Raw genomic sequence first — 15,407 nt, 5'->3', positions numbered from 1 at the left:
GATTTCATTTTTCAGCACGACCTGGCACCTGCTCACAGTGCCAAAACCACAGGTAAATGGTTTACTGACCATGGTATTACTGTGCTCAATTGGCCGGCCAACTCTCCTGACCTGAACCCCATAGAGAATCTGTGGGATATTGGGAAGAGAAAGTTGAGAGACGCAAGACCCAACACTCTGGATGAGCTTAAGGCCGCTATCGAAGCATCCTGGGCCTCCATAACACCTCAGCAGTGCCACAGGCTAATTGCCTCCATGCCACGCGGCATTGAAGCAGTCATTTCTGCAAAAGGATTCCCGACCAAGTATTGAGTGCATAACTGAACATAATTATTTGAAGGTTGACTTTTTTTGTATTAAAAACACTTTTCTTTTATTGGTCAGATGAAATATGCTAATTTTTTTAGATAGGAAATTTGGGTTTTCATGAGCTGTATGCCAAAATCATCAATATTAAAACAATAAAAGGCTTGAACTACTTCAGTTGGTGTGTAATGAATCTAAAATATATGAAAGTCTAATGTTTATCAGTACATTACAGAAAATAATGAACTTTATCACAATATGCTAATTATTTGAGAAGGACCTGTATATAAAGGTATAAGATGACCCCAAATTTTCCCCTTTTTTTGTTGAACTGAAGAGTTAACACAGGTATATATGCATTGGTTCCATGGAGAAAGGAGGCTAATATCATCTGACAAATGTACTTTATAATGCTTTAATTAGCTAGCTGCACACATATTGTGAACTGCTGTTGTCAGTATATAATAAACATGTAGCGTTCTGCCTCATTTCTCATCAACTGTATCTAAAAACTAACTAATACCCATTTGTATGTATCCAGTCATTCATCATAAAAATGGATCCAGTGTTTGGCTACTGACTGTGCGATTGTATCCAATTGGATATCCGCTCCCACCTCCGTGATAAGGAGGAGACGGAGTGATGACGCTGAATATGATGACATTAGACGGCGCCGACGACTGGACTGGGTAGGAGACGCCTGGTGATGAGGTCGTCACTAGGCGCCTGTGCATGTGATGCAGTGGACACGCCCCTCGCGGCCGCGACCAATGGGTCGGCCGCCACGAATGAACGGGGGCGTGACCTAGTGCAGACAGCCTGTGATGAGGTCATCGCCAGGCGTCCATGCATGTGATACAGTGGACACGCCCCGCGACCAATGGGCCAGCCGCTACACACAAACGGTGGGCGTTACCTAGTGCATATAACCTGTGCTTCTTCAGCGCGCCGGCGCTAATACCCCAAACCCCTGACAAAGCCGCATCGCGGCGAAACATGTCGGGTGGGGACTAGTGTTAGGCGCTTCTCTTAGACAGACGGTAGTAACTGTGTAAATTTTACCCAGCAATAGGGTTACATATTAGTATGTTCTGAATGGTGTGATGTACTGTGGTTATCAGTGAAGAGTGACACACAGTTGATATTAGTAATCGGGACCTGGGCCCAGGTCCTGGGACACCTAGAACTAGGGTTATACCTCAAGAGTGTGTCAAACTGTATACCACTCACCTGCACATTCACATCTCTCTCTTTCAAATTGAGAGAAAAAGTATAAATAATCTTTACACAAACCAGTACTATCGTTTGATAGTTTTAAACTTGTGGTATATTGGGGCATCTATAACCCCTTTTAACTAAATCTAATAAAGTGTTGTTTTAATTTTCAAAATTAGTAGACCCCTACAGGGATTTCTTTTGGTCTTACTGACCAGTGGTGTATTTGGAGTATTCCCTGGTTGGTAGCGCACAATCCTGTGGTGGATTGGCAGGCCAGGAAGATATTGGAGTGGAACAAGCATTGCAGAGAAAATTGCTTAAATAGCAATTGCTTAGTCGCCTCTATAGCTACCCTACCTACATTTATTTCGGACTTTGAGGACGTTTTTTCTGAAAAGGGTTGTCAGAAGTTACCACCTCACCGTCCTTATGATTGACCGACCTTTTTAATCAGATTGCGGGTGCTAAGTGGTTCTCCAAACTTGATCTTAGGGGGGCCTACAATCTGATTCGTATCAAGGAAGGGGATGAGTGGAAGACAGCTTTTAACACCCCTGAGGGGCATTATGAAAATTTAGTCATGCCTTTCGGTCTGACCAATGCTCCTGCTGTCTTCCAACATTTCGTTAATGATATTTTTAGTCATCTTATCGGCAGGTTTGTGGTGATATACCTAGATGATATCTTAATTTATTCGGCTGATCTGAAAACAAATGAAGTACATGTCAGACAGGTACTGCAGGTCCTATGAACGAATAAATTATATGCGAAAATTGAAAAGTGTGTCTTCGCCGTTTAGGAAATACAGTTCCTAGGATATCTATTATCTGCTTCAGGTTTCCGTATGGATCCTAGGAAGGTCCAGGCAATTTTAGATTGGGATCTTCCTGAGAACCTTAAAGCTCTACAAGGGTTTTTGGGTTTCGCAAATTTCTATAGAAAGTTCATTAAAAATTATTCAGTGATCGTCAAACCCCTTAATGACATGACTAGGAAGGGGACTGATTTTTCTAAATGGTCTGACGCCGCTAAAATTGCATTTTCCTCTCTAAAAGAGAGATTTACTTTGGCACCTGTTCTAATTCAACCTGATGTCTCCCAGCCTTTTATTGTTGAAGTAGATGCGTCAGAGGTGGGAGTGGGGGTTGTACTGTCTCAGGGTCCGTCTCCTGGCAAATGGCTTCCTTGCGCTTTCTTTTCCAAAAAATTATCTACAGCTGAGAAAAACTATGATATTGGAAATAGGGAACTATTAGCGATTAAACTAGCGTTTGAAGAATGGCATCACTTCTTAGAGGGAGCAATCCACCCCGTCACGGTGATTACGGATCACAAAAACCTTCTGTACCTCGAATCGGCTAAGCGTCTCACCCCTAGACAAGCTAGGTGGTCGCTATTTTTTTTACCAGGTTTAACTTTGTCATCACCTATCATCCCGGGGCAAAAAATACCAAGGCAGACGCATTATCTCGTAATTTCCCTGGAGGGGGTAATGTTAGTGATCTGGTGCCCATTTTACAAAGAGGAGTGGTTGTCTCTGCTGTACACTCTGTTCTGGAGGGGAAGGTGTTAGAGGCCCAGGGGGACGCCCCGGGCTCTTGCCCCTCAGAGAAATTGTTTGTACCGATAAACCTGCGTCTCGAATTATTAAAGGAACATCATAATTCGGCACTTGCTGGGCACCCGGGTAGTAAAGCAACCTTGGAGCTATTGTCTCGTCGTTTTTGGTGGCCAAGGTTGCGTCAGGATGTAATGGATTTTGTGTCTACTTGTTCTACTTGTGCATGCGTGAAAGTATGATACACGTCCTGCAGGGTCTTTATTACCACTTGTCATTCCCAATAGGCCATGGACACATCTGTCAATGGATTTCATCACTGACTTACCTTTGTCTGCAGGTAAAACAGTTATCTTGGTTGTAGTAGACAGGTTTAGCAAAATGGTACACTTCATTGCGTTACCCGCACTTCCTAATGCTAAGACTCTTGCTCAGGTGTTCATCAGTGAAATCGTGAAACTTCACGGGGTCCCTTTCCGATGTGGTTTCGGATCGGGGAACCCAATTTATTTCTAAGTTTTGGAAAGCTTTTTGTTCCCGTTTGGGGGTACACTTATCTTTTTCCTCAGCTTTCCATCCTCAGTCGAATGGACAGACTGAGCGTACCAACCAAAACCTTGAGACATATCTAAGGTGTTTTGTGTCTGAAAATCAAGAGGTGTGGTCATCATATTTACCGTTAGCCGAGTTTGCCATAAATAATCGCCGTCAGGAATCCACTGGCAAGTCACTATTTCTTGGTGCATATGGTTTTCATCCCCAATTCTGTACTTTCAAAGAGGGGGGGGTCTTCTGGGGTTCCCGAAGAGGAACGGTTTTCTTCATCTCTTTCATCTGTATGGCAGAAGGTGCAAGCTAACTTGAAAAATATGGGAGGTAAATATAAATGCATGGCTGATAAGAAACGGTCGCCAGGTCCGGACCTAGGAGTGAATGACTATGTTTGGTTATCTACTAGGAATATTAAGTTGAAGGTTCCCTCTTGGAAACTGGGTCCTAGGTTCATTGGTCCTTACAAAATAGTAGCTGTCATTAATCCCGTGGCTTTTCGCCTGGAGCTACCTCAGACTTTTAAGATCCATAACGTCTTCCATAAGTCGTTACTCAAGAAGTATGTTCCACCTCTAGAACCGTTACCTCCTGTTGTTGTGGATGGTAATCTGGAGTTTCAAATATCCAAAATTGTTGATTCTCATCTGGTCCTGCCGCTCTCTTCAGTATCTGGTGCATTGGAGGGATTACGGCCCCGAGGAAAGAATGTGGGTTCCAGCGTCAGAGGTAAACGCCAACAGGTTAGTTCAGGCTTTCCATGCCTCTCATCCTGAGAGACCTGGTCCTGAGTGTCCGGAGGCCCCTTGTAGAAAGGGGGGTACTGTCACGAGGGTGTCAAGAGCCACGTCTGACTCCGTTATACCCGGGGTCAGGAAGTCGCAGCGGGTGGCTGCGCGCTCTATGTCTAAAGATCACGCTGTTTCTTAATGATAGTTTTCTGTGTTTGCCTTACTATCCTTTTTGTCTCACTCAGGGATCCGTAGCTTTTCCTCCTCAGCTGTTTCTTGTCTGTCACTCCCAATCTCCTTATATTCTCCTCTCTCACTTCTCTGGTTGCCAGATATAGAGCTTCCTGCCTGGACTTCTATACTGACCCACTGGAGCTGTGAATCCTGGTTGTTGTTCCAGAGTGTTACCCTCCGGATCCCTGTTGGGCTTTTTGTTGTCTTCTGTTGTCGCCCACCTGGGATTATATGTTGTCTGTATTGTCTGTCCTCCCCTTGGTGTTTTCCTTTAGAGTTAGTGGTGCGGACTAGTGTTCCCACTGTCCTATTCACTATCTAGGGCTCATCTTAGGGAAAGCCAGGGTTTTAGGCACGCGATCGGCGTACGGGTGAGGAACCCGTCTAGGGACGTCAGGGCAGTCAGGTGCCAGCCGCAAGGTGAGTCAGGGGTCACCACCTTTCCCTCTCCCTTGGACAGAGCCTTCCCTTTTCCCTCCCTTTGTGTCACGTATGTGATAGGCACGCCGGTCGTGATACCTGGGTTTAAATGCAGTGGAGTATTACCTATCCATGCGTGACAAAAGACTAACATCACACAATAAATTTGTCTTGGATCTATTGATTTTCAGCCTTACAAAGAACTACTTTTTCTTTGATGACCGCCACTACCACCAGCTCAGGGGTACTGCGATGGGTAGTTCTTGTGCGCCATCCTACGCAAATTTACTCATGGGCTGGTGGGAGGCCAATTACATTGGGTCTGAAGAAATAGAAGAGTGGCAGGATAGGGTAGTTCTTTGGCTGAGGTACATAGAATATGTGTTTGTTCTATGGAGAAGGACCGAAGAGTCTTTTGAGGAATTTGTGGAGGTGATCAATACCAATAATCTGGGTCTCAATTTCACATCAACATGTGATAAATATGCACTACCATTCCTTGATGTTTTAATTGAAAGAGGCCCAGACCAAAGTATAAGCACCTTAGTATACCGCAAAAGTATGGCAAGTAACAGCCTTCTTCGCTGGGATAGCGCACATCCATTCCCTCTACAAAAAGGAATCCCTAAAGGCCAATATTTTAGACTCCGGAGGAATTGCTCCATGATGAAAAAGTTTAAAAAACAGGCCGCAAACCTGAGAATGAGGTTTAGAGAGAGAGACTATCCCGACGGCGTCTTACGTACGGCCTATGAAACTGCTTGCAATGAAAAACAGGATCTACTCCTTATTTCCAAAAAACAAAGAACAGAGACCGCTGTATGCCTGTCACGGATGGTGTTGCAGAAAGCTGGAACTTATAAATAAACATCCGACTGCCTTGGTCCCAAACTAAGGAGCATATGGGTGAGCCCTATAAAACCCCTAGAGCTCTCCCTGACTGCCATGCCCATGCAAAGGTCTTTATGGTAGACGATTGCATGTCCACGTACCTCATACTATGTGACACCTGAAAACCCTATAATAGTGAGGGGACACGACCACCAGCTCCCTGGACTTAATACTGATGGAGTCAGGGTCACCTAGAATCAAGCCAGCAAGGAAACACAAATAAAGGAAACAGACTTATCTGAGGAATCAGCAGAAGCAGCCTCCAGCAGTGAAGACAATCCAGGAAGAAGTATAAACCACAAAGTGAGGCAGTATGGGAGGGAATATAAAGGGAGACAATTAGTGTAAATAGGTGACAGCTGGGAGAAGGAAAGGAGATGACAAAGTGAAACCAAAACAAAGAACTTCGTGCAGGTAGAGAAGAACATCTAACAGACCTTCTCATAGAAGTGGCGGTGACAATGCCAGAACAATATTCAAATTATTGGCACCTTTGATAGTGGCCATCAAGAGTCATCTCCAGACACTGGCACATATTAAAAGCTGACCCAGATTTGTACATGGTGCTGGGGTCATATCCTCAGATAACATTTAGAAAGGGACGCAGTCTGAGGGACAAATTAGTTAACAGTCATTTCCAGCCACCTGAGAGACCTGGCAACTGGCTCTCTAGAAAACCTTTAGGGACATTTAAATGTAGAAGCTGCACAGCATGTAGCCAGATACGAAAAGCCAAAACATTTGTCTGCTCCTATACTAACAAGGAAAACATCATCAGAGACTTTGTAAACTGTCTCACAACTGGTGTGGTGTACCTGGCCCAATCCACATGCCCACTAGACTATGTGAGCAAAACCAAGAGGGAATTCAGGCTACGTATAAGAGACCATGTCAATGATGTCCTCAATGACAAGGATACGTCGGTGGCACGCCACATTCTACAATGTCATGGAGGTCATATTAACTGTCGCAAATTTGTAGGGATACAACATGTCTCCAAACCAAAGAGAGGCGGAGATTGGGACAAGATGATCCCGAGGGCTGAAACTAAGTGGATATACAGATTAAATTCTGTGACACCGAAGGGTCTGAATGAGTATATTTCATATAAGCTACTTCTGTAATTGACATCCACATCTGTTCGGCCCAAACAAGACATCTGCCCTATGTATCTTATTTGAACCTGTTGGCCTCCTATAAATATCCTAACACCCTTATATGACATCGCATAGACAACTCACATAACAGTGTGCTAATATTTCTATCTTAATGTGTCTGTGTCTGCTAAGAAGGGCTTAAAATGTATGTGCCCACTTAGCAGATTCTTGATAATTGTTGCTGATCGCTATACACCTGCCTTTGATGCGAATGTACACAAATACTTTGTCCTGCGGGGGACGCAGTGTTAGATCCCTATAGCAACTAACACGCCCACCATTGTTGTCACTTCCGGCTACGAGCGAAGAGCTGTGAACTAGGCATAGCTGTTTACAGCGGCTCTAGGATCGCGCGCCCTCGCTCCGGATTGCTTTGACAAGTAAGTGGGAGGGCAGTTTGAAGTACTCACATGATGCCCATTGGTTACGCCCCCTGAAGAAGCAAGGCGAAACGCGCGTCGGGCTCGGAGCCATCACTTCATCCTTCCTGGTTAGTATAGGCTGCTGCACCGTCATTTGTATTTTGTATTGCTTGTTGCAGGCGGATCAGCATTTGATCACCGTGCTGTGATTACCTTTGCTGACCTTCCTGCAATATTATTGCAACTTATTTATGTATATAATTCTCTGTGACTTGTGGTGGCGCAATTGAGACGCTGTGTTCTCTGTGTGATTATTTATTGGTAACCATCAATCACATCAGTTTAGATAACACCTTGTCTCATTTAGCCTCATGTACTATCTGATTTACCAGTCTTAGGATTTTGGATGGCTCCGTGCACTCGTCACTCTATCCTCCTGCATATTTTACCACTAATTGTAACCGCTGTATATGTAATTTATTAGTCAAAATCCCTTTTAGAGACCCTCGGGATATTAGTACTAATATTACATTGGTCTATTGAGACCTAGAATCCCTGTAGGGGTCCCTAACTAATGTTAAAATTATTTCTTTATTAATTATATATTTAAAAATAAATTTTAGAGAAACACACACTCTGAAGAAAAAATTCTTTAAAATTGTCAGTGTCTGGTATCATACGGGATAAATCCGGAGTAGTGTGATTGCGTTCACCTTTATTTATTGGCATCCATTAGTAGGTGTAACTCATCCCACCTTTTGTTGTAGGACGATATTAACACTAGCAGTTGTGATGATTGTAATTTTCTTATGATCACATGTGGTGTACTAGTGAGGGTATCGCTCCTGCTTAGATTCTCTGTTATTTAATCTCTGTAGTCAAGATAGCCATATCGCTAACAATGTTGCTGTTCTCATGTAAGTATAACTGTTTGCCTCTAACGCTGGGCTGCCTCTAAATCACTAGTCTCCCTCTCTCTATACTGGTTCCCTTCTATCTCTCTCTACTTGAACTCTACTGTGTCCTCTATTAATGTTCATAGAGGTGCTCAGTTAGCGCTGTGATTCCCTGTTAGGCTCGCTCTAACACTCTCCTTTATGTACTTTGCTGCTGCTGCAGCGTACTGAAAACTCTTTTTTCCCTGCCAGCCAGACACTGTTTAAAATGTATAACACAATACCACCCCTCCCGACATGTTTCGCCACACGCTGTGGCTTCGTCAGGGGATGTGGGGTATACGTGTCCGCGCGCTCATAATGACCCTCCTATATGCTATTACAGGTCCCGCCCACCTGTCAATAATCTCCATTGCAGCCAATCACTGTGACCTCCTCCGTCAGGTCCTCCATCCACAGGCCAGACCCGTTCGCCGACGCATATCCTGTGCGCTTCCTTCCTCCCCTTCGTCATCCATGACGCCAGGTAAACACAGTGTATCGCATGAACGAGAGGGCGGTTCCGGTCCGTCTGAGATGGGTAAGATCGGGACAAAACTCCACCCCCTCTTCTCACCACACTCTCTCCTCCTCCATAGTTCAATTTTTAACCCATTCATGCCCCCGATCATGTCAATCCATGCATGCTATATACTATGCTACATATGTTATATATTGTGTCTTTAGGTGAAGACACGTATCAGACTGGGGCAAATGAGGTTATTTATGGTTGGGGAGAGGTCTTAAAACCTTTATTATTAATATTCCAGTATCATTCTTTTTAGAATTACCAGAATCTACTACATCCACCATGCTTTAAATTTTATTCCATGGATGTATGTTGTGACATATGTCAAAGGGGGCGAGTCATATCACTTGTGATTGGAACAGGATCCAAAGGCTTTTTATATATTTATTTATTATATCAGAGCTGCCAGAGTATAAACCATCCACCATACTTTATACTTGTCCATAGAAATGGTACTGCAATTGATCTCTCTTCATGGGTGTAATACTGTGGCTACCTACTTTATTAGGGACTGTAAGACTATCCTGTAATTGTGCAGCGGTGATTACTGTGATTAAATAGAGGTCTAAAATAATATTTCTTCTAGTTTGTTGTTTCAGTATAGTGTTTAGTGTTTTTTTTACTTATAATACTTTTATTGTGCTATGTCAAATTTAAATAAAGGCCGTATATGAAAAACCCTCATTTAGGCCACCAGGGCTCAGAGTCTGTAATTTGTGTATCCATCTGGCCTCTTCCTACAGAAGTTTTGTATCTAAGTTACCTCTCCATGGTCCTAGAGTTTTTTTCTCCAGGCCCCAGAACTTTAGAACCTCGAAATTTCCACCATGTACATAGGTAATATGCCTATATAATGACGTGTCTTTGCCCGTGTTGATGGCACTGATGTGACCAGATATTCTACGCCTCAGCTCCTGTGTGGTTTTGCCCACATATAATTTAGGACAATTGCATGAGGCGATGTAAATGATGCCACTGCTCCGACAATTAAAGAACTGTCTGATCACATAGACACGTCCATCCATGGGGTTTTTTAATTTTTTTGAAACGTTGAACCTACCCAAATTATAAACCTTTCATCACAGATTCTCACAGAAACACAAATCACCTTATTAGAAAAAGGTCTTACGTTCACGCCAGTACCAAATTTTGATAAATTCAACTGGATAAAAGATATTAATCTCTTTGCACGAAAATTGGCACTGCACAAGCAATTCTCAAGTACAAATATAGAAACTGGAAAATTTATCCAGAAAGAACAAGAAGCTTTAGATATATTGGAGAGCCTACATCTGGAGAGTGAGGGCTTCAGTGTAGAGATCACACCCCCATTAACGGATCTCAAACCAAGGTCCAAATGGACCCCCCCCCCCCCCCCCCTTCTCACAGTTTCAGAAGATTGACACTTTTGTACAGTTGGTATCTCAGGACATCAATAAGGTGAGAATTAATAGAGAATTGTGCCCTGGGAATCTAACTAAGGAAGAACTTGAGTCACTGGATGAACTGAGAGCCAACAAAGACATAATAGTGAAACCAAGTGACAAGGGGGGAAACATAGTTATCCTGAATAGGGAGGACTATGTAGGTATGGTGAATAGGTTACTGGGGGACAAAGAAATATACCAGATCCTACCTGACAATCCAACCAGGAAATATCTGGAGGACCTCAAAGAGATCCTGGGAACTGCCAGAGGTAACAACCTTATATCTAAAGATGAATTGGATTTCCTATACAATAAAAGCCCCACAATCCCTACCTTCTATGCACTACCCAAGGTGCACAAGAGGAAGCACCCAATACCGGGGCGCCCGATAGTTTCAGGTAATGACTCTCTAAGCCAACCTGCCAGTGAATATGTGGATGAGATATTGAGGCCCTTTGTATCATCTCTCCCCTCGTATATCAAAGATACGACCGATGTACTAACGAGAATTAGGGGAATTTCCCTATCTTCATCCACATTCCTGGCAAGTTTGGACGTGGAAGCCCTCTATAGCAATATAGATCATGAGCTGGGCATTCAAGCCACAAAGCACTTTCTGGATACTAAGAGTACCAATTTTCACAAGCACAATGAAAACATTTAACCGTGTCAAAAGCATAAATAGGGATGAATTAATATCCCAGGATTACAAAATCAATCAGAGGAAAGAAGGAAAAGACAAAAGGATCAGGTGCATAGGGACCTATGATTGTGGTAATCAACAGGTGATGAAGATCTTAAAGAAGCTTTGGAGGGTACTTACTAGTGATGATCAGCTGAGAGATGTATTACCACCATATCCCAGCGTCACATATAGGAGAGGACCAAATTTGAGGGACAAGCTTGTTCACAGCTTCCTTCCTGAAAGACAAATGATAAACACGAGTTGGTTAAAGTCCAGCATCACTGGCTCTTTTCCATGCGGAAGTTGTACCTTTTGTAAATATTTACATAAAGTAAAAAAATTCTAAAACCCCATGGATGGACGTGTCTATGTGATCAGAGAGTTCTTTAATTGTCGGAGCAGTGGCATCATTTACATCGCCTCATGCAATTGTCCTAAATTATATGTGGGCAAAACCACACAGGAGCTGAGGCGTAGAATATCTGGTCACATCAGTGCCATCAACACGGGCAAAGACACGTCATTATATAGGCATATTACCTATGTACATGGTGGAAATTTCGAGGTTCTAAAGTTCTGGGGCCTGGAGAAAAAAACTCTAGGACCAAGGAGAGGTAACTTAGATACAAAACTTCTGCAGGAAGAGGCCAGATGGATACACAAATTACAGACTCTGAGCCCTGGTGGCCTAAATTAGGGTTTTTCATATACGCCGTATATTATACGGCCTTTATTTAAATTTGACATAGCACAATAAAAGTATTATAAGTAAAAAACCACTAAACACTATACTGAAACAACAAACTAGAAGAAATATTATTTTAGACCTCTATTTAATCACAGTAATCACCGCTGCACAATTACAGGATAGTCTTACAGTCCCTAATAAAGTAGGTAGCCACAGTATTACATCCATGAAGAGAGATCAATTGCAGTACCATTTCTATGGACAAGTATAAAGTATGGTGGATGGTTTATACTCTGGCAGCTCTGATATAATAAATAAATAAATATATAAAAAGCCTTTGGATCCTGTTCCAATCACAAGTGATATGACTCGCCCCCTTTGACATATGTCACAACATACATCCATGGAATAAAATTTAAAGCATGGTGGATGTAGTAGATTCTGGTAATTCTAAAAAGAATGATACTGGAACATTAATAATAAAGGTTTTAAGACCTCTCCCCAACCATAAATAACCTCATTTGCCCCAGTCTGATACGTGTCTTCACCTAAAGAAACAATATATAACATATGTAGCATAGTATATAGCATGCATGGATTGACATGATCGGGGGGCATGAATGGGTTAAAAATTGAACTATGGAGGAGGAGAGAGTGTGGTGAGAAGAGGGGGTGGAGTTTTGTCCCGATCTTACCCATCTCAGACGGACCGGAACCGCCCTCTCGTTCATGCGATACACTGTGTTTACCTGGCGTCATGGATGACGAAGGGGAGGAAGGAAGCGCACAGGATATGCGTCGGCGAACGGGTCTGGCCTGTGGATGGAGGACCTGACGGAGGAGGTCACAGTGATTGGCTGCAATGGAGATTATTGACAGGTGGGCGGGACCTGTAATAGCATATAGGAGGGTCATTATGAGCGCGCGGACACGTATACCCCACATCCCCTGACGAAGCCACAGCGTGTGGCGAAACATGTCGGGAGGGGTGGTATTGTGTTATACATTTTAAACAGTGTCTGGCTGGCAGGGAAAAAAGAGTTTTCAGTACGCTGCAGCAGCAGCATAGTACATAAAGGAGAGTGTTAGAGCGAGCCTAACAGGGAATCACAGCGCTAACTGAGCACCTCTATGAACATTAACCCCTTAAGGACCGGGCTCATTTTCACCTTAAGGACCAGGCCATTTTTTGCAAATCTGACCAGTGTCACTTTAAGTGCTGATAACTTTAAAACACTTTGACTTATCCAGGCCATTCTGAGATTGTTTTTTCGTCACATATTGTACTTCATGACACTGGTAAAATAAAGTCAAAAAAATTATTTTTTTTGCATAATAAAATACCTAATTTACCCAAAATTTGGAAAAATTAGCAAATTTCAAAGTTTCAGTTTCTCTACTTCTGTAATACATAGTAATACCCCCAAAAATTGTGATGACTTAACATTCCCCATATGTCTACTTCATGTTTGAATTATTTTGGGAATGATATTTTATTTTTTGGGGATGTTACAAGGCTTAGAAGTTTAGAAGCAAATCTTGAAATTTTTCAGAAATTTACAAAAACCCAATTTTTAGGGACCACTACAGCTCTGAAGTCACTTTGTGAGGCTTACATAATAGAAACCGCCCAAAAATGACCCCATTCTATAAACTACACCCCTCAAGGTATTCAAAACTGATTTTACAAACTCCGTTAACCCTTTAGGTGTTGCACAAGAGTTATTGGCAAATTGGGATGAAATTTAAGAATTTCATTTTTTTGCCTAATTTTCCATTTTAACCCATTTTTTCCACTAACAAAGCAAGGGTTAACAGCCAAACAATACTGTATCTTTATTGCCCTGACTCTGCTGTTTACAGAAACACCCAATATGTGTCCGTAAACTACTGTACGGCCACACAGCGGGGCGTAGAGTGAAAGGTGCGCCGTATGGTTTTTGGAAGCCAGATTTTGCTGGACAGTTTTTTTGACACCATGTCCCATTTGAAGCCCCCTGATGCACCCCTAGAGTAGAAACTCCATAAAGTGACCCCATCTAAGAAACTACACCCCTCAAGGTATTCAAAACTGATTTTACAAACTTCGTTAACCCTTTAGGTGTTGCACAAGAGTTATTGGCAAATTGGGATGAAATTTGAGAATTTCATTTTTTTGCCTAATTTTCCATTTTAACCCATTTTTTCCACTAACAAAGCAAGGGTTAACAGCCAAACAAGACTGTATCTTTATTGCCCTGACTCTGCTGTTTACAGAAACACCCTAAATGTGGCCGTAAACTACTGTATGGCCACACAGCGGGGCGTAGAGTGAAAGGTGCGCCGTATGGTTTTTGGAAGGCAGATTTTGCTGGACAGTTTTTTTGACACCATGTCCCATTTGAAGCCCCCCTGATGCACCCCTAGAGTAGAAACTCCAAAAAAGTGACCCCATCTAAGAAACTACACCCCTCAAGGTATTCAAAACTGATTTTACAAACTTTGTCAACCCTTTAGGTGTTGCACAAGATTTAATGGAAAATAGAGATACAATTTCAAAATTTCACTTTTTTGGCAGATTTTCCATTTTAATATTTTTTTTCCAGTTACAAAGCAAGGGTTAACAGCCAAACAAAACTCATTATTTATGGCCCTGATTCTGTAGTTTACAGAAACACCCCATATGTGGTCGTAAACTGCTGTACGGGCACACGGCAGGGCGCAGAAGGAAAGGAATGCCATACGGTTTTTGGAAGGCAGATTTTGCTGGACAGTTTTTTTGACACCATGTCCCATTTGAAGCCCCCCTGATGCACCCCTAGAGTAGAAACTCCAAAAAAGTGACCCCATCTAAGAAACTACACCCCTCAAGGTATTCAAAACTGATTTTACAAACTTTGTCAACCCTTTAGGTGTTGCACAAGATTTAATGGAAAATAGAGATACAATTTCAAAATTTCACTTTTTTGGCAGATTTTCCATTTTAATATTTTTTTTCCAGTTACAAAGCAAGGGTTAACAGCCAAACAAAACTCATTATTTATGGCCCTGATTCTGTAGTTTACAGAAACACCCCATATGTGGTCGTAAACTGCTGTACGGGCACACGGCAGGGCGCAGAAGGAAAGGAATGCCATAAGGAAAGGAATGCCATACGGTTTTTGGAAGGCAGATTTTGCTGGACAGTTTTTTTGACACCATGTCCCATTTGAAGCCCCCCTGATGCACCCCTAGAGTAGAAACTCCAAAAAAGTGACCCCATCTAAGAAACTACACCCCTCAAGGTATTCAAAACTGATTTTACAAACTTTGTCAACCCTTTAGGTGTTGCACAAGATTTAATGGAAAATAGAGATACAATTTCAAAATTTCACTTTTTTGGCAGATTTTCCATTTTAATATTTTTTTTCCAGTTACAAAGCAAGGGTTAACAGCCAAACAAAACTCATTATTTATGGCCCTGATTCTGTAGTTTACAGAAACACCCCATATGTGGTCGTAAACTGCTGTACGGGCACACGGCAGGGCGCAGAAGGAAAGGAATGCCATAAGGAAAGGAATGCCATACGGTTTTTGGAAGGCAGATTTTGCTGGACAGTTTTTTTGACACCATGTCCCATTTGAAGCCCCCCTGATGCACCCCTAGAGTAGAAACTCCAAAAAAGTGACCCCATTTTAGAAAGTACGGAATAGGGTGGCAGTATTGTTGGTACTAGTTTAGGGTACATATGATTTTTG

Source organism: Bufo gargarizans, chromosome 6 (genome assembly GCF_014858855.1).
Source record: "Bufo gargarizans isolate SCDJY-AF-19 chromosome 6, ASM1485885v1, whole genome shotgun sequence".
Lineage (NCBI taxonomy): Eukaryota > Metazoa > Chordata > Amphibia > Anura > Bufonidae > Bufo > Bufo gargarizans.
The sequence above is the reverse complement of the archived record's forward strand: the minus strand, read 5'-3'. Positions refer to the sequence as shown.